This window comes from Manacus vitellinus, unplaced genomic scaffold (genome assembly GCF_001715985.3).
Source record: "Manacus vitellinus isolate BGI_N305 unplaced genomic scaffold, ASM171598v3 scaffold_23_pilon, whole genome shotgun sequence".
Lineage (NCBI taxonomy): Eukaryota > Metazoa > Chordata > Aves > Passeriformes > Pipridae > Manacus > Manacus vitellinus.
In genome coordinates, this window is record NW_021939718.1 from 1,130,492 (window position 1) to 1,158,367 (window position 27,876).

The 27,876-nt window shown below is 39.5% G+C and overlaps 1 long non-coding RNA gene across 1 annotated transcript; it reads right to left on the reverse strand.

The window, feature by feature from the left end:
* Positions 1–257: 257 nt before the first annotated feature.
* On the reverse strand, positions 258–9,566 carry LOC108639714. The gene is made up of 3 exons (XR_001920676.1): positions 9,396–9,566; positions 6,253–6,406; positions 258–341 (listed from the first exon to the last, which is right to left on the reverse strand). It is a non-coding gene; the product is annotated as an uncharacterized LOC108639714 (long non-coding RNA).
* Positions 9,567–27,876: the final 18,310 nt, after the last annotated feature.

The following is a 27,876-nucleotide window of genomic DNA, read 5'->3' on the forward strand; positions in this document are numbered from 1 at the left end:
TTCATTAAATCTTCCATTTTTCTGGAATTTACAGGCAATTCCAAGCCTGAATTTCATCACATTAGCTTGGAGAAGCTATTACTTTAATAACTGTGCACTGATATGCATGGTAGAACTATAATGTCTTGCAGACATGTAGGCAAAACAGTGGATTTTTTAGGATCTGAGAAAGCACAAGCTGTAAACACAGTGCAGTAAAAATGCCTTCTTCTCTGTTTCCCACTGGCTGATTTTCAATTTGTTTCTTCCCACACTCTCCCAGCACTTGGTGTCTCCCTCCATAAGCCAGCAATCCTAAAACGCACAAGGTCTGGGCATTTCACTCAGATGCTCTCATGCTGCTGCACAAAGAGAAGAAATACATAATGCTAAAGAGAAAACAAATCTGCTGTGCACCGCCATTCACTACAGCATCCAATCATTTGTTCAAGACTTATCACTCTAGGGAAAACAATAAATCAACCTTACAAGGAGTGCTATCGAGGTAACAATTAAAGATGTTTTTTCTAAAGAAAAATGCTGGTTTGGGGCACACATTTGTTTCCCTTGGAATCATAATCCTTAATCACATTACCCTTGCAGACATCCTGAATAAGCTACACAATTTACTGTAAATATTCAATATTGACATTTCCATTTGTCCTTTCCCCATGGCGAGAAACTGATGTGGGCCTTGCCCTGTCTACTGCTGTGTTCTCTTATTCATTACAGAAATATGAAAGACTATCTTGAAAACACTGAGTTAACAGGCTCAGTATTTGTCTGTAACCTTCCTGGGCTGTGCTCTCATGCGAGCATATATATTATTCCTTGTGGCACTTAAAGAAGTGGTTTAGTGAAGGACCCGGCAGTGCTGGGTTAATCGTTGGACTTAATCTCAGAGGCTGTTTCCAACCTAAAGGGTTCTATGACCCTGTGGATCTATGTGGAGCTCCCCAGGAAAAGGTGTAGATGAGCTTGATATGGTCTGAGTCATGATAGAGAAGATGTGCACATACTCTCCTTCCTTCTCAGAAGTCTCATGATTACTTACACAAAGGAATTTGGTCAAAAAGTGTGAAAATCCAGTGTTTCAGCTGTACCATACATTACCCTGTCTCTTAAGTGGAGAGGTCTGGACAGATATAGAGGTTACCTCCAGTCAGCTCTCCATTCATTATTAGCCTAGTTCGAGAAGGCTCAACTCAGCTACCACAGAAGTACCAGAAGGTTTCACTGCTTTAATAGATTTTAGCCACATAACAAAAAAACTGAAGGCTGTTTCCCATGTTACCCATTTGGAGTGGTTTGCTTTTCAGCGCACACAATACTTACCAAGACTGGCACAACTGGCAGCGCCTGTCCTGTGCTGCAAGAACATTTTTGGTGGGACCCTCAAATTCAGCAGTTTGCATTATGAATGTTGGTTATCTGAGCTAATGCCTTACTACCTCACTTGAGGCAATTTCCACTTCTCTGGTGTATTGTTTCTGACTCTCTGCTACTTCTTGATTTAAAATACTAAACAAGTGGCTTCAAATATGAGAGTTCTGAAGACCATGATGGAACCATAAGGAGGGTCATAGTTTCTCCCCTAACTGGGCCCTGCCCATCCAGCCACTAACAGGGACTGTGTTTTGAATGTGCGTTCAACTATGCCACCAGTTTGTAAAGACTACAAAAAAAAAATTCCTCCTTTTTGCTCTCTCTTCAGTTCAGGTAGTGATGACAGTTTCAGGCAAAATCAGTCAGTTCAGTCGTCCAGCAGCTACCCAGGTTTGTTTTTTGTTTAAACATGTAGCCTATGGAATAGCATGAAAGTAACACAATGCATCTGAAGCACAGATGGAGAGATACCACACAGACACCTTCCCTTTGGCTACACAAATTCATTTACCAGGTTAGACTTATACTCAAAAGAAAATACTGCATTTATGTGTGTGTGCACTTCTGCTCATCAGCATCATAAAAGTTCACAATCTGGCAATGCTGATCATGATTAAAGCAGTCTGAAGTACCACAACCTGTGGTACTTGATAGGCTGTGACACAAAGGGATAGTGTTGCACTCCTTTTACTCCTTAATACTCCCATTTTAAATTGTATTTTCTTCAACTTAGTGGGAAACAAGCAAGAAATGCAGGTCAGTGTGGAACAACAAAAGGCCACTACTCTTCCCATGGGTGATGAGAAAAAGAAAAAACAAAAAAATCACCTTTTTTTTTTTTCCACAGAAGCTTTCAAGAAAAACAAAAGCTGCAGCTCTATTTTACAAAACACACTTAAACAACCTAACACTGAATTATTCATGCCTGTTCTGAAACACAAGCTTTATAACCCTGAATTAATTGCCCTTGGTGGTGAGTATATCTCATCTCATTGTAAATACTTTGTCAATTGAAATACAAACATGTTCTGCCCAAAAAAAAAAGATGTTAACACAAACAGTGTCATAAGCTTAAGTATATTATCACCTCATTTCTCGTAACGACTTTGGACCAAGTTTTACTTTTGAAGCTGGCAGACTGACTGGATTTTCATTGATGTGAAAGCTCAGACCAGAGTTTTTTCACTTATGACATTTGTTTTTTGGAAGGGAGTTGTCTGGTTCTGCCTGCGTGTAGCCATAATCTAATTTTCCATTTGTCTTATCAAACTCCCTCTTCTGGGATTCTTCTGAAGGTAATAATAATTTTGTAGGATTCTAAGATGGGACTTGCCCATTTGAGTCCGGTTGCTACCCAGACAGCCACCGAACTGTTTATGAGGTCCCTTTTCTTGGAATATGTTCCTGAAATCAGTGTCATTCCTGGAAATACAGAGTTCAGAGCAGCTAGCCTCTTGGGTGGTGTGATGTAAAAAACCACACAAATCCAAAGTGAAAAAAGATTGGGGCTTTTCTGAAACAAAAGCAAAATCCTACCTTTTGTGGTACGGAAAAAAATTTCTTTGCAATTAAGCTTTTTTTTTGACTGCTTTCTTGATCAGGTACAAAAAGCTTTCTCCACTGATGTCTAAATATCAAGTGAACTTGTAAACACAGGAAGACCTGTACAATTGGTTGCAGAGATTAGGTGGTCTAGTTTAAACCAAGCCCTGTTTTCCAGCAGTGCTGCCTGCTAATGAAGGAAAGTTGTTTCTCATAAGAAATACCACCTCTGCCCTATTTCCTCTATCTGGGTTTTTGAGAGACACACACAAAATAAAATTTCATCTCTCCACAGAAGTCTGGGTAAGTGACATTTAGCTAGTGGACTCGATCCTGACATGCGTAATAGGAGGAGAAGGGCAACTCATTAATTTCCAGGCTCCTCTGATCCCATGGCATTTAACCTTTAGGATCCCGCTGACACTGGCAATCCCACCAGCCAATCATCTATGGCACCATGCTCTTGGCTCCTGTCTTACCTTGGGTGGAGTGGAGGGAATGAAATATCGGAGAGACAGAGTCAGCGAAGGACCACTGAAGTATTTGTTTGCTGCAGAAGGACCTTCAGCTGTCCTATCAGCTCTGGTCAGGACAGTGACTCCGTACTTGAAATATTTGGCAGGCCTGTGTTAAGGCCTGCTCTGTTGCTTAACACCAGCATTTCAGTGGTGAAGGGGAAAGGAGAATTCAGGGATAGCTGCTGTGCTTTTCAACCAGCTGGGGCCATGGAGACAAAGCTCTGCTCACTCTTGGCTCTTTCTTTTTTGCAATCCCCTGGAGCAGCCTTTGTAGCTGAATGTTTGTTCTTCTGTGTCTAAAATAACTGTAGGTCCAGTCTTGACTGTTATGCCAGATTTTTAGCACTTCCCTTGGCTGAAACCTGGAGAGGGAAGGAATGTTGTGGCCCCAAGACAATACCAACATCTGCACACCCAGACACACACTTTGCTAGCATCACACCTTGCCGTTGCATCTGTTCTCTCCTCCTCAAAATCCTTCCTTGTGACTGCAGTAACTCAGGTCCAAGTGATGTGGACATTCATGTCAGGTCTCGGGCAAGATTAATGAAAATGTTAGGGTGTGATGTTAGGGTATGATGAAGCTTCAACTGACTGTAATGGGAGGTTCATGAAGTTTTTATGATCTCACCCCAGGTGGCTAGCTGGAAAGGCTTTGGAGGAAGGTAGAAGCTGAGGTCAGATGAGCATCCTAATCCATTTGTGTAACTTGGGAACTATAGCTTTAAGCCAATTTATAGTTATTTGTTGTCTTAGTTTGGTGGTGTGCTGACTGCTTTTCTTTCGTATGTGGAGAGAGCAAAGCACTTTCCACATGTTCTTAGCTCACTGGCAGCTCAGGTCACCTGGCAAGCATTGTGATTATCTGAACACAGAGGGGCTCAGAGGAATTGTGCTACTCCTCAAAGGGATGGAAAAGGCATGACATTTCTTATTTTATGGTCTTTTTTTGTTTTTTGAGCTGTGACATACCATATCCTATGTGGCAGGTGGCATGACACAGATGAGAAGGCAGAGTGAGAAATAGCTCTCCTTTCACTCTGAGGTGTGACATATGCTAGGAGATGCTGCAAACCTTATTAGGGCTCTTATTATTGTACCACCTAATGACTGGTGTATATATAAAATATTATTGTGTTTTACAGAGACACTCAAATGTTCAAGAACAACTAATGGGTTTGGACATGCAACTGGCAGTTATTTCCCCTATCTCCAAAAATCAGGTTGCTTCAAAATTTTTCAGAGACTGTGCAGCTAAAATCCAGTGCTTTTGAAAATGTAAGCTATTTTTTGCAAGTTAGGTATTGTGGCTCCTGTATTTTAAAACTAAGGTTTTTATTCTTCAGAAAAAGTACTAGCAATTATCTTACAGTATATTTTTCTGGTAAAGGAAGCTCACACTAGATGTGACAGCCAGGTGGACAGAAAAACATGTAAACTCAGGGCCAGACAAAGATATAGATAGAGGTCCAAGAGGAAGCAAAAATATATGGTAGAGTTTACAGTGTTCATCGAGGTCGGAAAGATACAGCAGTGTGTCAGAACTGCACACGCAGGACAGAGTCAAGGCACTGAGGATAAACAGCACTGTGGTATATTTCAGTTTTCAGATGTTATAATTACAAGCTTGGTCTAAATGTTATGAAAGAGTACTATGGCTGTTCCCCACAAAAACGTAAGTCTTCTCTTTCTCCATTTTTTGCAGATAAACAAAACCATAGCTCAAGATGAGTTGCTCCCAGTTAAGGCTTTCCATACATGTTTAATTATCCTACATGTACATGCTATGTTTGTGCATAAGTAGTGACAGAGGAAACCATCATGCTCACACATAATAATACAGCATTATTTTATTTCTACTATCATGTCTCCTCTAATCATTGTGCAAAACAACCGGTGGCTAATGTGGCAGAGAAGACGGGGGAATAAAAAAGCAGAAGCCCTGAAAGAAGTGAATTTTCCTTTTTTCTCAGTGGCAATGCCATTCACCCAGAAGGGGGAGATCTCAGCCTGCATGCTGCAGCAGCCAGCACCTAGCTGGTATTTCAGCTCCAGCTCAGATTTTGTCTGACAGGAGATTTCAACACAAACCGTGCAATTTGGTGCCGGAGCACGCTGGACCTCATCTGCTTAAAAAAATGCACAGATATAGTTATCACACTTCATAATTTAATAAACTGCTAAAAAATTGCACACGTTTTCATTTTAGCAACTTAGGTCCCGCAACTAAACTCACAATGCTACAAAGACATTTGAATTTTTCACTAATATGTCATGAGCACTGCACCCATTGCAAATTAATGAGTCTCTGAATAGCACTGTGCATTTGTCATTTGAATTTATGCTAATGCACTGAGATCTCCTGATGATGTTGATAGTCCACAGCAGCTGCTCAAACTATAGAATATACATGCATGTTTCCTCACTTTTTATTCATCTTTCCTTGAATTTTTATGGTCTATCATTTGGACTGCAGTCCTGCTGCTGGTTATTGATAGGGCTGCTAATTCTCTTTGACTTTACACTACAGGCTTGACCCCCAACCCTGAGCAGAAGTAATGGACCAGTGTTGAGAGAATTATGTACATCACACAACAGCAACCTCAGACCAGAGGGTCAAAAAGAGTTCATCGAAAACCAATGGTATTTACAAAGACTGTTGGCATGGTAGCTGATAACTTCCCCCCTCTCCCCCCAATGAATTATACCAAGTATAACTTATTTCGATAAGTCTGGGGCTGTGACTGTACTCACAGAAATTATATATTGTAGTGGATGGCATTTGTTCTTTTTTGCATGTCAAAAGAAGTAAAGGCCTCTCATTTACCCTTGCCACCCAGAAGAGGAGAGTGTGCAACAGCCAGTGTATGGTAGCAACTGCAAGATGCTGGCCAAAGGCAAGATGACAACCTTTCCATCCAGAGTTCAGGCAGTGCCATTGGGTAATGAAGAACAGCGTCAGACTGAATCCATCTGGGGTCCTGTCAAAGAAACAAAGAAAAGAACTACTAGGGAAACTAGTAATAAAAGTTTCAAAATATTTATCTGTGAGCTGTTGTATATTGGAAGTTTGAATATTCCAGAGTAGACTACAGTCTTTACCAACTTTAGCTTTAAACATGACAATTATAGTGCTGCTAATATACCCAGGAAACAATTATTTGAGCTGCCTAATCATTTTCAAATGACTCAGAAAAAATCAAGCACAGAGATGAAATGAGTAGCACAGATACAGAAAGTACAGCTTGTTAAGAGTCATTTAATTTTTTTTGTTTGTTTTGTATTCTTCCAGGTTCCACAGGGCAAGGGAGGCTTAGCATTTTAATTTTGAAACATCTGTCAGCAGCGATGCTGTACAATATACTATGGCCTTTTGTTTGCAGCAGGTTCTTTTTGAGAGAACGAAGCTGTGTCACATGAGGGAACTTGACTGAATTATCTGATAAATGTCAAAATTAGACAAATACACTCTGCCATTTCTTAAACACTATCAGGAAAGGCTTTTAAAAAATTAACCACTTCATCTCTAATATCAAAGAGAAACTCTAGAGCTGAACAATAGCATATACAAAAGGAAAAGAGAACAGACTGACTCCATGATCTTAAAGCAGCTCCGAGCAGAACTCTCAGGAGAGCTATTTTATATATATATATACATAATATATATATTTATATATATTTTTATATATGTATATGTACATGTGTATATATATATGTATATCTAACATTCTAGCACCATCGCCGGTTAAAGGACTGCTTCAGAGAATTGCATTTCAGTAAGGAGCAGCAAATAGATACTTTCCTATAGCACTGCAGTTTTCCCATCAAGGAGAGTAAAGACATTTTCACTGTTCTCAAAAAACTTTGAAATGTAAACTTGTTCGATTGATGGCTCCTTCTGGTCCTGGCAGCCTTTTTGATAGCTGGTGCTCTTTCTGGAATACTTGTTAAAAATGTCTCTGTAGCAAAGATGTTGTGTTTTTTGTTGTTTTTTTTTTCACCCATGTAATTTTTTTTAAAGTCAGTGCATGGAAGAGTGGAGATAGGCTCGTGTCTTAAATGCAGCAGACTGACAGGTGAACACCTCTCTCGCTGCCCTTGTACATTATAATAATTTGTGAGTTTAGACTGCTTGAAAGCAGTTTTTTCATTCTAAACCTTTGATTGTCTTTGCACACAACTCCTGCTCAGGAAAAGTGGCCATGGCATTGCAAACTATGCTGGAGGCTGCGAGTGTGTCAAGGCAGTGCAAGCTATGTGTACTACCATCACTTAAGACCAGTGCCTGCTACAGCTATTAACTCCTCCCTGCATGGAGACTGACCAAAATTTGGGAGTGACACCAACCTGAAAGGTAGTGTACCATGTTCTTCCCTCCACCAGTGTCTGCGGTAGCTCACTTCTGACCTTTACCAGCAAAGAAACCCCTATTCTGGTTCAGAGGGAGCCCATCTGTTGAAGGCAGCCCAGCTTTCAGAACAACTGTGCTTGCATACTTGCTTGTCAAACTTGCACGGCTCTTAGTTTTGGAAACATTTTGCTTTGTGCATGTAAATGGTTTCCTGGAGGTTGTCACATATGCTTGTTTCTCATCTCTCATGCTACCTCCTCTGACCCTGCTAACTCCATCATTGCAGTGTAATTGTAAAAGGAATCTTCCCAGTTGAAATAAAAAACAGTGTCAAGGGAGGTTTCTGGATTAACACCTTGGTGCTAACCAGGGTTCACAGATCTGGAGAAGATTAAACTTGCTTCATGTGAAAAAATTTTATATGTAGCTTTGACAAAAAAATAATGTAGCTTCCAAATACAAATAATCTGAGGCAGACAGTCAGCTTTTCCCACTCCACTTTTCCTTTCACTGTGCTCAGCGTAGCTATTAACTAGCTATCATCATTGTTAAAGATTATCTTGCTGTATAATAGCTGGGATTTTTTACCACATCAAAACACAAGAATCTTCAAGAGCCTCCCAGCATGTTTCATGGACTTAATCTTGTCCTTCATTCTCCCTTCACCAGCCTCACCAGCCCCCCTTTTAATTTCTTTGAAAGAATTTGTGCAAACTCAGATTGCAGAGAGTGAATAATTCAGCCCACTGGTATATGAAACCACGGCAGAGAAAGTAGTTGGTGTGATTCGCAAGGGCTACAATGTGCTTATAAAGAAAGGCAGATAATCCTGATAATATGCTATGCTAGTCAAGGCTTTTGGTAAAATACACAGTACTCAGTAGCCTCTCCAGGCTCAAAGGAGACTGTGCTTCTCAAAAATGACAGCAACATTTTTAGGCTCTTGTAGCCTTTTATGTTAAAAACCCTTGCAAGTGATTTTTTATCAGTGTGCTTGTTAAGTGAGAGAATACTTGGTTTTATTTTAGTTCTATTTTAACTACAACAATGAGTTCTCTGAATATCTTTCTAATGTTTCAGATTTCTATAAAGATAGCAGTTTCTTTTCCAAATAATTTCTTAAAGAAAAGTGTGAGGGATGGAGGTACTAACGCAGATGAATTTCACATCCTAAAATTACAAAACTACAGGGAAAAGGTTAATTTAAGTCAAAATCTGAGCATTCCAGACCTCAGATTCTCAGTGTCATTGGACATCTGGGGAATTGGGATTATGATTCTTAGATAATGTGGGTCAGTCTTGCCCCGTTGATATCAAGGGACTGATCTATAGGGATTGGTGATCTTGGTCTCTCTGCAATTTCCTTACAGTTCTAGATAGAAATGCTGCCTGCAGATCATTACCATCCCCAAATGCCCAGCTTGCATTCAGTCTCACATCTCAGCATGTATTACAAGAGCCTAAAAAGTATCCTAAAACTGAAGATTCCAAACATCTCTTAAAAAACCCCTATTAAGTATATTGCTTCTTGTGCATGTTAGAAAAAAAAGCCACATTCAAAGCCTCATTCAAAGACACAGTTAAGAGTTGTCTCCAGTTTTTTTTTCTAATAGGAATACCTGCAATCTTGCTAGTGTACCACAGGCAGATAGAGTTCATGGCCAAGCTGGGGACACCACTCAGCATCAGGAAGTGAGGGTACAGGCTGGAGGAGGATACAGGTGGGAGAATTTCACGGCAGTCCTTATTCTCTGCATCTCTGACAGCTGCTTACAGCCTTCAGCAGAACACGATTCACTGAGGAACAAATAAAGAGCTGGGTCAAGTACACGGGAGATTTTTGAAAGTGTGAGTTTGTCCTTTTAGTGGGTGCTGGGAGTTGGCTATTGAAAATGGTAAGAGTGTATGGTACCTTCTCTACAGACTGCCAGACACATCCCAACGGCATAGTGATAAACGTCTTCTGGCCTTCTCAGTGTCACAAGGCATTTGCATACCTTTAGGAAATTAAGCATATAGACAAAGAATATCATTTAAATATCCATATCCTCAAAGGGAAAGGATCCCAAGTTTGGCCCTTAGTCCTGAAAACTAGAGGAACCCTCAGATGGCATATTCTGGAGTTGAGATGATCCCGAAAAAAACCTGGTGCTCTAAACATTAGACATATCTGTTCTAAATTGAATATTTTTTCCCCCAAGCTATTTATTTGATTTTCTGTATGGAGCATGTCCAGATCCTGTGTGTGTTTTTGAAAGCAGATTCTTGCTTTTAAATTCCATATGTGGAATGAATGTTTATTAACATATCAAATTGGGTAGGATTTTAACTAAGAGGGAAAATTAAGGCTTTACAAGAGGTGCAAACTTTTTTGCTGCATTAATCTTCTCTGGACTCACTTCTCAACAGAGCTCTGTAGCTGCATCGAAGAGCAGCACCACCTACAATATCCCTTTCCTTTTCCTGGTTCCACAGTATTGACATTTCCCTGTGAATGCTATGCTTGGTCCACAACTCTAATGATTCTAGGGCTGTCTGTGGGGATTTGTCCTTTCTCCTTCTCAGTTCCTCCCTTTGCATGGTTCCCATGTGCTGTGGGGAGGCTCAGGAACTTGTCTGCTTAGCAGACTTGAAATCTCCGCACCAAGCAGTCCGCCTGTCAGAGTCATCAGTCTTTACAACTGTTTTTGCTTCATAAGGCAGTGGAATCACCACATTTACCTTATAGTTCTGTATTTACCTACAGACAAAATGATGTGATTCCATTATGTACTTCTGTGGTGTATAGGTATTATATATGTGTGTGGGAATGAATCAAGACTCCTTTTCTAGTACAAATGCCACACATTTTATGCTCTTTTTTACCCCTATAACCAAACTCACAGGTTGTAAAGATTCTGCTTTGCTCAGAGGGACTCGTGGTCAAACTGAAAAGAAAAAAAATGTTAAAAAAAATCATACCATACTTCTTAGTAAGTTCTCTTTTCTCTTTCAACTAGCCAACATAAAAACCTTTTCTCCGGGCTTTAAAGTACTAACAAGTGTTCTGCGGTTTCTAAGAGATTCTTTTTTTTCTTTCATAGCTCCAGGGTTACCACCCTAGTAGGTGTGGAAAATCTTTGTTCACTTCATTATAAGACACTTTTGTGTACCATCTAACTGGATTCGGCCAGCAAAGAAGAGCAGATATGTCCCATGCTGAATGCTTTTTTTCCTTGTCCCTAACATCCCAGGATATTGCACACTTTCATGTTCTAATGGAGGTTTCTTTTACCAGTGACCAACATTTTCCTCTACTCTCTAATGCTCCTACAAGTTTCTGACCTGTTATAATTTCCCCACCTGCAGTGCAGTTGCAGCCAGTGTTCCTGTTGAGTACTGAGGAAATTAATATGTTGCCTAGAAAAATTGCCTTCACATTTAGAAAATCTGTATGCCAGAGGATGTTAGCTTGTGTACACTAGCATCTTGAGTGTTCTCCGTTGCATCTGTATGAGAACTGCAGTGAAAATCAGGGGGGGAAAGGGCAATTCATATAATGAATTTCGCTACAGGCTTTCTCACAAACCTTGCCCACTTGTCACCAAAGCAGCACCTTAATCTGCCAGTGGTAGATGTAGATAAGAAGCACTCCAGACTAGTGAAAATGAATTTATTCTTTGAAAACATGGCATATACTATTTTTGTGTGACAATGAAAAAACGTCCAAGCACTTTTCAAACACACATTTACTCAGTAACGTATTCTTATTACCCAGTTCTCTATCTGGGCTATTTTGAGAAACTGAAAGAGCTGCTTCTCTTTTAAAACTAGCCACTTCCTTTTTGACTGTCTTCCCACTCTGAACATAAAACAGGTGCATCAGCAATATTTGGCAAGTAGATAGCAAAAGAAGTTCTATCTTTAATACCCAGCATTTTATGTAGTTTGCCTTATCTCAGTCATCAGCACTGTTTCAAAGCTATTGAGTATCACAGCACTGCCTACAAGCCCAGTTTGATGAGAGCTGGCAGGGGTTACAGCTGTGGGAGGACCTGCAGGAGGAGGTACTAGATGCTTCTGTGAGACAAGAGATGCCCGTTATAATACTTCCTTCATATTTCTCATTTGTTAAAACTCAGTTTTCTTTGTTCTTTTATGACAGGTGACTGAACAGATTATTTCCAGATGCAAACAGACAACTCATCTTACATCCTGGCAAGGAAAGTAAAATGGAACATACTTCATAGAGAAAGATGAATGCAAATGTATTTGGCAGACTTATAAACAGTTGAAAACAAGGTCTTACACTGCAGAGACTCAGGGAACCTTAGCTGTACTGCCCGTACCACCCGCAGTAAATGAGTTGTCTGCCACAGGATGGTATCTTCAGATGTTATAGTCCTCTGCAGATTGCTTTTAGATGTCAAGATACCTCTGCTTTACCTTGTTTTAGAGAACAGAGGCAAATAAGGCTTGAATTTAGAAAACACAGTCTTTCAACTGTTATTGGAGAAAAAAACTCCCCTCAGTTTCAAACGGGGAGCAAGAAGGAGGAACTGTCATGAGTTGAATTTTTGAAAAAGATACCAGGCTTCAGGACCCTGGGGGTCTGGGGTAAAGGATCATAGGTTGTTGACTTCCAGTGTCATGGGCTCCAGGCAAAACAGAATGATTTGTGATGAAATATAAAAGTCCAGAACTGGTGCCTCCTTCCCTTAGCCTGTCACAGACTTAATGTTGACCCCTGCAATAACCATTCCATTTTCCTCTCTTTTTCCTCTTATGATGCCTTTCTGTTCCCTGTTTTTCATCAGGAGAGTAAATCATAACTGGTGTGGTGGATTGTAAATATACTATATTAATAAAATATAACATACTGTAAGTACAACTAACTGCAGTTCACTGCCCTGTTGCCTTTGATACGCAAAGCAAATACATTCTGATCTGCATAAACTATACAAAGTTACATTTTTCTTAAAAAAAAAAAAGAGGAAAAACCCACCAAAAATAAATGTTATAGACAATCCCTATCATCATCATACAGAGACAACCTCAGAGTAACTCCACACTCATCTTCTCCCTACCAAACTAGAGGTCCTGAACACAGGAGCTGGAGGAGACATAGCATTAATGTAATACATTAAGAGACACCCATGAGGTTTAGGATATATAAATGCTAATTGTGATTTAGTTGAGTCTGTTTGTTATCATTTGCTGCCTATTTACAGATATGGATGCAAAAGAGATTTCCGTAGACTTAGTGGTCACTTTTAGGGTCCTGGTCCTATGTTGGTGGTGTCTCTCTGAAGATGTCCACATTATTCAACACTGCATTAGTCTGTGCCAGATGTTTCTTTTCATTCATAGATAACTGCTTATAACACAAGTTGTCTTGCTTCAAAAGGGTGTTTACATAGTCAAAAGAAAGCTAAAAATTTTTGGTTTGGACACATGTTGGCTTACATAGCGTGCATTCAAACCATCCCATTCTCTAAGTTTTCAATGCAAGATGTTGAACGTTGCCTGGGTTTTTCCATAGCATTTGTGCAATAAAAAATTATGTTCCAAAATTGACTGTGATACTGCACTTCCAAATCATACACTGATAAATAATATCCTGTAGTAAAGCCTATGTCACTGTTTCCCACAGCATTCTCCAGAAGAAACTGGATGCTCATGTGTTGGATGGCTACACTACATTGGGTAAAAGAGTGGTGGTGAATGGAGTGACATCCAGCTGGCAGGCTGTTACTAGGAAGATTCCCCAGGGCTCTTTGTTGCAGCCAGTCCTGTTTAATATCTTTATTGATGATTGGAATGAGAGGATTGAGTGTACCTTCAGTAAGTTTGCAGATGACACCAAATTCAGTGGGAGTGTTGATCTGCTGGAGGAAGCAGCACTGAAAAGGGATCTGGACAGGCTAGATGGGCAGAGGCTAACTGTATGAGATTCAGTAAGGTGAAATGCTGGGTCTTACCCTTGTGTCACAACAACCCCAGGCCGTGCTACAGGTTTGGGGCAGAATGGCTGGAAAATGGCCCAATGGAAAAGGACCTGGGGGTGTTGGTTGACAACATCTAAACTTGAACCAGCGTATGGCCAAGAAGGCCAAGGCCATCCTGCGTGATATCAGCGATAACGTGACCAGCATGACCAGGGCAGTGTACTTGGCACTGGTGAGGCCACGTCTCAAATCCTGGGTTCATTTTTGGGCTCCTCACAGCAAGAAACACAGTAAGGTGCTGGAGCAAAAGCGAAACAGAGCTGGGGAAGTGATGGGGGTAGAGCTGTAACCCCCCTTATGCAAGACCCAGAAAGAATCACTCTGCGCAGAGTCACAGTGTGACATAAAATGAACGTTTATTAAACATGGATGCCAGCTTTTATAGGGAAAGCAGGCACTGTTTTGGAACAAAGGGTGGAGACTGGGAGGAGTATTCCAGGAGTGGCAAATCACAGCAACAAGGGGTGGAACTGTCTAAACATGGATAAATGGGAAACTGTCTCTAGGGAGAACAGGTGAAGCAGGTAGGTTGAATAAGGAGAGGGCTTACATTGAACCAATAGGAAAAAGGGTAGCAGGGGTACAGTACCAGGAACAATACATTTTTATAATAAAATATATTATACTAATAATAAAACCATTGCACAACAGAGTAAAGGCACTTTGAAACAAACACTCGCACAGTCCTGACAGGCACACAGCACACCACAATGTAAGTGCATTCTGATGTTATTTCCTCTTTTTCTTCTGATTTCTTTTCACTAATTTTTCTCCACCACTCCTATGTCTCCATCGGGGCACCTCCAACAGGGAAGGTTCTGGAGCACAAGCCTGATGAGAAGTGACTGAGGGAGCTGGGGGTGTTTACTTCGGAGAAAAGGAGACTCAGGGGGGAACCTTCTCACTCTCTACAGCTACCTGGAAGGAGGTTGTAGCCAGGTGGGACTTGGTCTCTGCTCTCAAGTAACAGGTAATAGGACAAGAAGAAATGGTCTCAAGTTGAGCCATGTTTGGATACTGGAAAAAATTTCCTTACCAAAATGGTGGTCAAACCCTGCCACAGCTGCCCAGGGAAGGGGATAAGTCACCCTGAAACTGAGCCATGCCCTGAAACTCTTCCAAAAGTTGTGTAGATGTAGTGCTTAGGGACATAGTTTGGTGGTGGGCTTGACAGCACTTGATGACCTTAGAAGTCTTTTCCAACTTGAATTATTCCAGGATTCTGTGATTCTATGACTTTGCTAAGAAGTTTGTCATAAGCAACAGGTTGGTGGGTACAACTCTGCTGCAGACTGTGAATACTTCATTGCAACCAGATCTGCCCTCCTTGTAAAGCCATTTAAACTCAGTCTGGAAAGGCATGCCTGGCTCTGATGTATTGTCTTGCTTCTCACTTAATTTGCTTTAAGCAAGCTTGTAATGAGTATCATGTAAATCCCATAACAATCACAAGGCAACATGTTTGAGATCATTTTGAGCTTTGGTAAGGAGCTGTGGCCCCTTCCAGCCCATCCAAATCACTGACATCTCTCAAAACTGCTCTCTCAGGCTGCCCAGGGAAGTGATGGAGTTAACATCCCCAGAGCGCTTTAAAAGATATGTAGATATGTTGTTTAGGGACAGGGGTTAGTAATGGCTGGGCAGTGCTGGGTTATGGATTGGACTTGATGATCTTAAAGGTCTTTTCCAACCTGAATGGTCCTATGGTTCTCTAATTCATATTTTTCCAAGGAAGTAGGCAATCCTATTGCATTTAAGACTATAGATACCTTCAGTATGGTGGCCTATCCAAGCATGTTGGACTTCCCATCGTATTTGATTCAGTTATATGGACAACATTTCTGCTCCTCTAAGTGCATCAAGAGATTACTGATTATTATTCTTTTAAAGTATATGGGAAAATGACATTGTACAAATGAAATATGTAGGATTAAATAAGAATTATACAGGACTGATTTCCACTCCCACATTTATTGATTTTCTCTCTTCAACTTCAAGAAAGGGAATTATTTTTAGTTAGAAACAGCTCCTAGAAGATCACTGTGGCAAGTAAATGTGGTGACTGTCCCAGTGTTACCAGCACTAATGAAGTTTTTTTTACTTTAAATACAATATTTTCCAAATTTTAGATCTTTTTATGTTAAGGGCACTGAACTCAAAATATCATGTGGTAACAGCAATTCTGTTTTATTAAAAACTTGGTAGTAATTTTTTTTCACAAATTGTTTAGGATCAAATGTTTGGATAAAAAACCCTTAAAAATGTAAAGCCCCAAAAATTAACCCAAAAAAAAAGGTCATCAGATATCTGCATATTTTGTGGAAATAGTTAACAAACCATATAAATATGCTGCCAGAGTGCTGGTGATATCCTTTAGAATCCCAAGAATATAGGTGGGAGAGTGCTAATACATGTGTCTGCCCCCCAGGAAAATTTTCATGAGAAACTGACACCTCAGGAATGAAAGTAAGCCAAAGGGGATATACATAAATGAGCCAGCTTCTTCAGTTTCGGTACCGATGGGACTATTTATGGAACCTTTATGGTCAGAGACAAAAATAACTTACAAATAAGAACTGAAACAAGCTCCAGAATGGTCATCTTGGAGAGGAAAGTGCCAGCAACTGGAAAACTTTTCCATGGGAACTTTGTCACCATGTAGGAGATGCCCTCTCTCTTGCGTTGTGTTGTTGCCTCACCCAGGAGACGAGTAATAGATGCTGTTTTTACTAAATATGGGTCAGCAGTAAATTAGCATGTTGCAGGTATTATGCATTAGTGTACTACAGTGCTTTTTCTTTTCATAATGTTAATAATATTTAATTTTGTAACATCAATTGAATCTAATTGCTGCCTGTTTGCCTTTTTAGCCTTAACTCTCTTTTTTGTCCACCCACACCTTCAAATATGTCCTGCATATGGATTAGTGTCCACATCATGCTGGAAAACAGAATCATTACATATCTTTATGCGGTTCAGAGACCCATTTGTGAGAACATGAACCCTGAGGGGGTACTTGCTTAGCTCTTGTTTTGCCTTTTTTAAATCCTAACTGTTTAAATAAGTGGCATTTTCCTAATGTGGTTGCTTTCTCATCTATTTCATCTTCCTATGGCTCTTTTTCCCCCTAGCTTTGATTTGTACGTGTGGAATATTTTTGATCAGATAACACCCAGTGGATATTTTGCTGTCTTTATTCATGACAATGGTTTTGTAAGATGCAGAGCTGATAAACACTTACATGTGCCTTATTTCCTTTTCTACATAAAGATTCTATTGAGACATCAGCACATCTGGGGAAAACATGTTTTTTAATATCATAGTTGTTGTTATTAATTTTAAATTCAAACCCATCATATTTGATGTCTGCATCTTTAAAAAATGCAAAATTATGTCTTGTTGGCAATAATGAATATGAATCTAACAGAGAAGAAGAAAGGGAACCTGCCTTAAAGTTCCTTTGTTATAAAATTCTTATCTGATAAAAGGACTTAGAGAATATTAAAACTTGACTCTTTGTCTGTTAGTGTTATGAAAGATAGAGCTCTTGCTAAACTAGTGTTGCTTTATTGTCTCCACAGTTATGATGCCTTACACAGCAGTTTTTCCTTCAAAATAAATCCTTGGGACAGAAGATAAAACAAATGCCATGCTCTAGTGACTGGCATATACCAACCAGAGGCATATTCACATGAGAAAACTGCTTGACAAATATTTCATCTATCTGAGATATTTTCCAGCTGAGTTGCCTTGCTATTCTGTTCCCACCACATTCTCTGCATTACAGAGTGGAAGAGCAAAGACATTTAACTTCTGCACTGGATTGGGAACTTCAGATGTTAAAGACCAGGTCAATATTATGTTTTTTTTCAGTTAGCACTGAATAATGGAAACAAACTTAATATCAGTTCTTCTGTATAAAAGAAGTAAGTCTGGGAGGGGTTAGCTTTATGACTTAAAAGCCCCTTTACACAATAGCTAAAAATTCTCATGAACTAAGGCTATTTATATATTTATTATAAAATTATGAAAAGCTCATAATACTATCTTTCTCATCAGAAACATGTGAATCTAACTGTCTAAATATAGAAAAGTACAACTAATAGAATATAAAGAAATCATTGAGAAAAATTTTGGATTTCAAATAAAGAGGAAAGTATTTTTAAGGAGGTGAATTTATTGGAAATCATTGTTTCAATTAGCTAAGCAGGTAATTTTTTTTTAACATAAATTTATAACAAAAGTTCTAGTGTCGCATCAGCCATAAGGGCTGTATGTCAATATGGTATTATGAAAAACAACAGCAAAAAAGCTATTAGCTTTTATAAGAACACTAAAAATAAATTACTTATTTCAATAACAAAATTTTATAGCTCATTGAACGGTTCACTCTTCAGAGCAAAAACTAAAACACAAAGTAGGATATAATTTCATTGTACCTCATGGACTTAGAAAAATTAGTAATGCACCAGTCTCAGAAATAAAGAAGGAAAATGGTGGAAAGTTGTACAGCTTGTTCCTGATCCTTCACATAGAAAATAAGGTTAAAACTCCTAGCTAATTAGCTACAATTAAGCAGTATATATGACCTTTCAGAAGTCAATCATCTCATATGCCTGTGGAGCTACTTGTGTTCAGCTGTGAAGTAATGAAACAATTGTGCAGCATGCATTTGATAAATTTGAATAGAAATTTGCTTGAAAAATCATTATTTGCTTGCAGAGTATGAAAAAAAGACTAAATTTGTTGTATTAATTATTTACTGCAAACTTTTCACTCAGCTGTGGCTATGAGTAAGGTGGGAAATGAGTTAAAAGGTACCATATAAAGGAAAAGCTTCAGTGATCAGATTCTGTCTTCCTACCCTAAACACACTGCCTATACCTACTTGGATACCACAGGCAAAAGTGAGGCTGATTTCAGAACAATGCATGCTATACCAGTGTTACAAAGACTCATCACATGGTTTTGGCATGGTCCAAAACTCTGACTCTGGGTAATGCCAACACTGTGCAGCATTTCAGGATCATTTGGAGCATGATCATGTTCATCTAGGGAACCTAAAAGCACACCTGCTGGAGGGAGTCCAGAGGAGGCCATGAAGATGCTTTGAGGACTGGAGCACCTTTGCCATGAGGAAAGGCTGAGAGAGTTGGGGTTGTTCAGCCTGGAGAAGAGAAGGCTTTGGTAAAACTTTGGAGCACCTTTCAGTTCTAGTACCTAAAGGGGCAACAAGAGAGCTGGAGAGGGACTTTTGAGAAGGGCATGAAGTGATACAGCAAGGGATAATGGCTTTGAGCTGACAGGCGACAGGTGTAGATTGGAAATTAGGAAGAAATTCTTAACTGTGTGTGTGGTGAGGCACTGGCACAGGTTGCTCAGAGAATCTGTTGATGCCCCATCCCTAGAAGTGTTCAAGGTCAGGTTGGATGGGCCATTGAGCAATCTGGTCTAGAGGAAGATGTCCCTGTCCATGGCAGCAGGGTTGGAACAAGATGAGATTTAAGGTCCCTTCCAACAACATCACCCTTCTGTGATTCTGTGATTCTATGTGGTTCTTCAGTAGTTCTTTGCTACAGTGCTGCTTTCTCTTTGGTCTTCTAAGGACAAAAAGTCAATTCAAGACTGATGGGTATTCACAATACTCAAACTCAATAAAACTCGGTGTTTGGGGTTTTGTTTGTTTGTTTGTTTGTGGAGGTTTTGTTTTTGTTTGTTTGTTTGCTTTTTTCATTGTAGGCAGATGAAGCAAATTTAGTATAAAGTTGTACAGTAACACATGTAACACCGGTATTTCAGGGCAAGGAGCAGCAGTTGTATCCAAGTTTTAGCTGGTTGTTTTAGAGGTCTGGACTACAATATTCCTACTTATTTGGGAATCTGAAAATAAATGGAGTAAAAGACATCTAAGGACACTATTTTTTATGTTTTCTTACAGCACCATCATAGGAAAAATAAAAATAGTAAGAAAAAATTACTTTTTTTAGTATAGAGTATCTCTGTGAACATCTAATGCAAGATTTTTCAACAACAGGAGTCTTAATTTTTTGCTCCCAAATCCCTGTTAGATTCATAAATAAATACCTAATTTGTAACAGTGCCGATCACCAGTGTACCAGTCAGTGTCCCACAAGAAAACAGCTTTATAAACAGTGCATCTATCTGAAGTTTTTTCTAGCTGACTTCCTCTGGTTGAGCGTACTTGGAGTTTTAGATGAACTTTGCTTCTGAAAATAAGACTACTTATTTTGGTGCCAAAATTAGGGAAACTTGTCCCACAGTTACATTTGTACCTGTGGAGGTCCATTCATTCCCCTTGGAGAGAAGAAAGTTAATGGTAAAAACAATTTTAAAAAGTCAAACCCCTTCATTAACAAAACCAGAAATTTTCAACGGAAAAGCAGATTGAGATAAGGATCATGATTTTTCATCAGACCTCAGTCTAGGCAAAATTCTGAGCTTCTGATTGTTAATCTTTTGCTAAAACCTGTCAGTATCTCCTTAATTAAATTGAGCTTTTCTTTGGTAAAACTTTTCATGTCAGAATTATACAGTTAAAATTCTGACATTCAAACTACTTGGTGAGTGCTAATGAGGTGCCTTAGTTTGTTTTAATGAGGTATAATGCATAGCTTCATTGATACATGAGAAGAGAAACAGGAAGATTTTTGAAACAGGTTTTTGCTCTGTAATCCAAGCAAAACATACAGACTCTGCTACTCACCATTAATAGGATGACATAAAGAGTTGGCAGCGTTTTTGTGCCGAATACCCTAATCTCATGTGGCTACATTTGAAACGTGGAAAATCATTGTTATCTCATATAGATCCTCACAATGCACTGTATGTATCTAGTGAATGAGCATCAAACTGACCCTGTGGGTGTATGCTGCACATCCTGCCAGTCCATTGATTTTGGGGCTACGCTGAAAACAAAAGGCTGGCTTTGAGAAAGGGCCATGAACTCACATTTAAGGGTATAATTTTGCACAAGTCAGAATAGAGGAGAGACAAAATTGTCCTCCAGACAATAGCCTTCAGTATGGGGAATGCTAATTATAATGTTGAAGAGCCACAGGGTCACGCTCTTTCCACTATTCTGTAATTATACACCAGGAAGCACAGCACACAAGAGGTTAACTTCTTTGGTTCGCTTTTTATTATGCTTGGGAATTTCATGCATATGCAAGATATAATTCCATAAGAATTATATTGTTGGTTATCATTAATGGCTGCTTGTTATGAAGTGCAATATTCCTACCTTTAAAATTCAGCAGGATTCTAGACAGGCCTTTCCGCTGTTAGGAACTTGGCCAATAAATTACTCAATAGGGTGCATAGAGTGGCTGCAGCAATATAATAGCATCACCCTTGGAAACTGTGGAACAGTATTGGTAACCACAGGAGCAAAGGGGCACTTCTTCACAAGGATGTCTTTCACTGGCGCAGACGGTCAACTAGAGGGCAAAACAAAATGTTTCAGGCTAGATATAGATTTCAAATGGGGCAGATATTTGGCAGGCAGGAATCATACACAAAAAGCTGACTTTGAAAAAATGTCATGCAAAAAGAAAAGAAAGATCCTCTGTTACCACAGGAATCTGAATATATTATACAGAGCTTTATTAGTTGGCTTAGAGCAGGAAAAAGAAGTCTGACAGAATCAAACTGCAGCCTTTGGGAACAGAAGGATGTCGCTTCTGTGCTGGCTTCTTCTCACTGACCGTTTAATTTCTGCTGACTGCATTTCTGGCAGGATTTCCTAGATAGAGAAGAACTTCCTCAATAGCTGGTAATATGAGATCTCATTGCAATTCAACCTGAGACATTTTAGGTGACTCTGTGTATCAGAGGTCACTGAAATTTACCATACTGTTTTTATGGCTCATTCTATACACTCCATCTACCTGCAAGGTCACATGAGAAAAATAAATATTTATTTGTTGTTGGGGCCACTTCTGTGCAGGAAGTGAAGAGTGTGAGTTTGCTTGGGCACTCCTATTTCTTGGTGAGCCCATCTGTGCACTATGAATTTTCTATAAATGCAGACCAAGACTCTTGCAGGGAGGAAAGCATTCTCTCTTGCACGGATCTATTCTGGAATAGCTTTTCCCACATGATGTTCTTCTGTTGTAAATATCCCTCCTGTAAGATGTAAGAACATGTTTACCACTATCATATTAAAACAAAGTCACATCTAAGGTGAGTGCCCTAGGACAGTTTCTCCTCACAATAAGTGCATAAAGCAGGAGCACACAAAGACTCACAGCTGGGTGCTTTTAACTTTCTGGCTTAATGGACCCCTAATTCTTTGCAGCTGGGGTGATAAGGCATGAGGACTGTCTTCAGAGTGAGTCCAGGGCATGGCTTGAATTAGTGTTTCTGGATCTTAAAGGCTCCAGCATTGCTATAAAATCCATCGCCTGTGTATTATCACTTACGTACATTTTCAAAGATGTCTGACAGTGTCTCAGCTACCAGTTCAATATATATCTGCATAACAGCAGAAGCAGTCCTGAATAACCTGTACATACCCTTCACGTGCTCCACAGAGTCACTTATAGATGTGTGCCCATGTAATATTTACATCCTTAATATACCTCTTTATAGTCAAGGGCAACTTTCATGCAGTTAAAAGTAAAATTGCTGCTATCAAGAAGTGCAGTCACTCCTTAAAAATTGAGAAGATTATCTCTGAAAAGCCTTTTCAAAAACTCTACTCTGTTATTAACACCCTAAGAAAAGATCTCAAGAAAAATGAGGTAATTTTCTGAACGTAAAGGACAATATAAAAAGATGTTGTTTATAAAAGTTTTACACTAAACCAGGTCCTCTATTATTAAGCAACAGCTCATGTTGCATGCTAGAGACTCCAAATGCTTTTGTGGCACTTCTACATATTAATTGTCCAATTTTATCAAAGTTGGTAATAATTTACTTATTACAAGCATTGGGTTCTGAATAATATTTTCCTTCCCATTACATTTCTTTCCCAGGATTTTTTGACAGTTACATCCTCTAATCATTAATGTTACTTCTCATCCCAGACTGAACTGAATATTCACATGAAAGATCAAATCACTGTTATTTTGTCTTGTCACGATTTTTTCATCTAGATTGTTAACCCATCAATTTTATCACATTTTACAGTAGTTGCTACATTTATAGCATACATGCTAGTCCAATTCATTATACAGACTAACATTTTGGAGGAGAATTTGAAAGAGAACCTCTTTATGAACTCACACATATTAATGTGAATCTGTCTCCTATTTCTTTTCCTTTAATGCTTCCTGATATCCCAAGAGTATTTCCTTACTTTCCAATTAAAATTTTTCTGTTTTTTATTTTTCAGTCATAAAAGGGCTTTGAGAAGTCTTATTGCAGCTAGGGCGAGATTTAAGGATTACAGAGGAAGAGACAATGATCTTACGACTGAAATCAGAAATTCACGAGATGGGAAAAAGTAGACTCTGTTCTTGATGGGCTTTTTCTATGGACCCCACACCCATTAGCAAAGAGCCTCGTGAAAATAACAGAATGGCTTTATTAGTCCTTCTAGAATGTAAAAACTTTTTTTTCTTCCTTTTTTTTTTTCTTTCTTCCTTTTTTTTTCACTGCATAGGTGGAGAAACTAAGGTATATAGATTTTATAGAATTTGGCTGATGACTTGACAAATGTTCACAATGCAGTACTGTTTCTTTTATATTTTTTCTACAAAAGCACCTCATTACCAAAAAGCCCCATATGACCTTGGGATAAACCCATCAGACCTAGTCCATCTTATGCTGCCACAGCAGAAATTATATGAAACCTGTGGTTATTACTTGTATCATGTTGACATCTGGAAGTATTAAGATCACTACAAACAGCAAGAGGCCAAGAAAATGTTAAGGATCTAAATATATAGGAGAGAAAAAGGAGAGAAAAACCTTTTAAAGATAGGAAGCAGAGTCGTTGAGAAATGAAACTAATTCCCAAGAGAATACAAGGAATTTCTGGCAAAGTTGAGAATTCAACTTAGATGTCCTCTTTTCAAGTTCACTCTGTTGCTCTTTTCAAACAAAAGAACAAATAAGCCTGAATCTCTTGATTTTTCATATACATCTATCTTATGTATAAAGCCAAACTAGGACGTATTTCAGATAAGGCTGTACAATTAAATCAACTGGTATAATAAATTGAGCTATGCTTATCTGTAGGATGAACATGAAGACTTAAAGTCATCTATAAATAAGACGGGATGGAGTTGGGAAAAAAATGCCACAAAACGGTGAGTTAATAGAACATCTGAACAAAAAAATAGCAAGAAATCAATTTAACAGTGATTCGATCTACATGTAAATATTCAGTTCTGCCTCTGAGGAAAAGCAAGAAACAAACTTAATGAAAAGACATTTTTTTTTTCAGAAATCCATTGATGATAATTAGTAAATTGTTGCCACCTCCAATAAAATATGATGATGATCTTGCAGATCTCTGACATGAAATATTATTAGAACATCTCTCCTGTGGAGACAGGAGGAGAGAGTTGGGATTGTTGAGGCTGGAGAAAAGAAGGCTCCAGGAAGAACTTAGAACCCCTTCAAGTGCCTAAAGTAGCTACACGAGAGCTTGAGAGGGATGCTTGACAAGGGCATGCAGTGACATGATCAAGGGGAATGGCTTCAAAATGAAAAAGGATAGATTTATGTCAAATATTAGGAAGAAATTCTTTACTGTGTGGGTGGTGAGACACTGGAATAGGCTGCCCAGAGAAGTTGTGGGTGCCTCATTCCTGGAACTGTTAAGGGCCAAGCTGAATGGGGCCTTAAGCAACCTGGTCTAGTGGAAGGTATCTCTGCCCATGGCAGGGGGGTTGGAACAAAATGAACTTTCAGGTCCCTTCTATCCCAAACCATTCTGTGATTAAACAGTAGATCTAAATTCCTGCCAAAAGAGGAAGATACTTCTGTCTGAGCCATACAAAGGTACAAAATAAATTGTTCACCTGTAAAGGATCCTCATTCAGAAAGATACAATTTACATTAACAAGCTGTAACTTGTACATGTGTGCTTATTGACATGTTCCAATTAAGCAGTCATTCGTCTTAGCAAAATGCTCTTTAGTTCAGCATCTGTGCACCTTTTCTCATGGCTATTCCTCAGGAAAGCTAACAGGCTGACCTGAAACATAACTGAATAAGCTCTGAGGAAGAATTTCATGATTTACAGAGGAGATGCTGGTTGTAAAAGCCTAACTTTGGTCTGTGGTTGTGAGAGCAGTTAGACTGGCAGATGCTTGATGCTTCTGAGTACTCCAGTTTCTCCCTCTACCCTTAGAAGCCACTTGTAAGGGCAGTGCTGGAAGTGGTGATGGAAGGTGCTTCCATGTGCTCAATCTGAGAGCAACATGTTTCTACAGGGTCATTTCTGACTATGGATAGGGAGCTGGTAAGCTCAGAGCAGTCCTTGCTGTGGAGATTGTGCCAGCCCCAAGCGGGCTACTGCAAACCTTTGGTGCATTGCCTAACACCACATTACTGTGATAAGCCATATTTTCTTGACCACTTATTAAATAAACAAGAGATATTCCGGTGCTGCTATGGAGCAGGATCCCCTCCCCATCTCAGGTGCAAGTATTGCTGTCATAAACTGCAAGGATTTAGCGTAGCTGCTGGTGTCTGCAGTGCCAGCCAGTGCCAAGCATGGCAGTGCCACCACACAGCTCCTTGAAAATCTGACTAACCAGCTACATGGCTCAAAGACTTGGTCTCTGTTTTTGCACGGCTCCCCAGGTCAGATATCAGGACACCCATAGCTGAGAAGGAGGACAACATCCAAATCTTAATCTTATTCTGATGCTAAAACAATAGGGAGATCTTGTTTTAGTAATTACTGTAACTTACAGAATTTGCAACGCTGTCCTGCTAACCTCTTCTGTGCAAGTGCTGTCTGCCCACACCGAAGTTTACCAGGTTATTTACTGTCTTTCTACAGGTCTAAAAACCCATGGTAAAGTCGAGTTTATGGCCTCCGACTCTCCTTGTGCCACACTCTATACTTATGGGTACAGCTGCTTCAACCTACTGGAGGAATCTCCAGTAGGAGATTGAAGGAACCGATTATGGTGGCATATTTTATTGCTGCTGGACTAATGCTTTTGGGAGCGGGTGCAGGTCTCATTTCCTCACAGCTGTTTAGCATTCCCATAAGGTTGTGTTTCATATGTGCTGCCATTTGCTCACCTACAAGCCAGCATTTTTCTGCCCTTCTCCATGGCAGGTGAAGAGACCTGTGACAGCCCTCCAAAATGCAGTCTCTAAACATACTCTGTCAGAGCAGGATCTGTTAATGGGACAAGAGCTGTACCACCCACTGTAGATTTGCATGCAGCTTAGTCTGCAACAGCTGGAATGGCTCCCCCATAGGTGCATTATTCCCCCATAGGTGCAGTTCATTCCCCATAGGTGCACTGACAAGGTACTCTCAGTTCCCTTCCAACCACCCGCACCTTCTACTTGACAGTTTTGTACAGTCCAGGGACTACCTCTATGTTTGATTTCTCAGCAGTTGCTGAGAATTTTGAATATTTGAGTTGGTTATGTAAAGAAAAAAAATTGAAGAGAAAGATTTTCTCCTGAGTTATTCTGCTCCCAGCCCCTGGTGAGAACTCAGTTTCTTGCATGTCTCACTTCTGAGCTTCACTCCTACAGTCATAATATACATGTTCAGCAGTCCCCAAGTGACAGCTTCAAAAATGTGAGTTCCTGGGTCTGGTGTTGCCTTTGAGGCACACATAACCTTTGCAACATTTCCTTCTTTGTCAGCCACAAGTGGGATGCTTGCAAGTCCAACCCAGAGCTGAGGTTTAACTCACTGAGTTAAAGTATTTCATGTTGATGCAGAAGTAGTGTTTTGAGGCTCTGGTAGGTTGACTAAAACAAACTAGTACCTTCTGCAGGCTCTGCAAACCCTTCAGGTTGTGTTAATGATCAGACAGCAATGACAGACACTGCCAGTTTTCTGCTTTTCTGAGACGAAAATTAAAAAAGCCCACAGCACTAGACCAAGATGAAAATTGGGAATTAATTTGTACACAGGATTTCTGTGAATTAAGAAACTTTGTTGATGTGATATTGAGGTAAGAAAGCAATTGGTATTATAATAAGTTTACTTTACAGAGCTATTTGTGCAGAGTGTATAGCCTTTTCTACTCACATTGCCTCACTCAAGTCACACAGTTAGCTTATGAAATGTGAACTCTGAAAGCCCAAACCTGTTAAAAACACGTCCCATTGCCAAATAAAGCAAAAATCTTTCCATTCTGGAATGAGCATCTTTCTGTGATCAACTAAATCTGTTCTCTGATGAAAATAAATGTAGAATTCAGATCAATGAAGTGTGTGTGTGAAAGGGAATGTGTGTGGGCGACTGGAAGTGAGAAGAGGAAGGAGCTGGATATCCTTCAGTTTCCATATCTGCATATTTGCATTATAGCTAATAAAAAAATATAATAGCTTGTAGTAGAAATGGAAAGCTGTGACTGCACAGTCTGCAGTGAGCTTGAATCATACGAACAAAATGGCATATCCTGTAGATTTTCTACAGATCTGCTCTATGCACATTTTCAAATAACCTTTAGCAAAGGCGATGAATCGCCGTTGCTGTTGTAAAAACCTCAATGTGCTGTACTAACATTATGCTAAAGAAAAGTATCATAAAGAAGTTAAGATTACAGAAACTTCAGTAAATAGATCTAGATGTTATCCTGTATAATTTTACCAGGATTTTTTTTTCATTGATTTTTAAGGAGAAGAAGGTGTGCGGTAATAGCAACTAATTCACACTGCAAAACCAAAAGGTTGTGTGGTTTGCTGCTTCTGTGATCTCTTTTCCCCATCCTCTGAGTTCTGCCATATTTTGGCAAAGATTCGGCTCCTATACGAGATAGCTAACTAGGTCCAGTAGTAGATAGATGATTAAGTAAGGCGAGAGGACAAAATAGCAGGGACACTAACTTCCCGCAGAGTTCCATTACTGAACTGCTCCCAGGAACTCCATTAGCCTGGGAAGTAAAAAGCAAAAAAGTAATGACAGAGACAGGCTGCTAAATGCTCAGTACATGGGGCA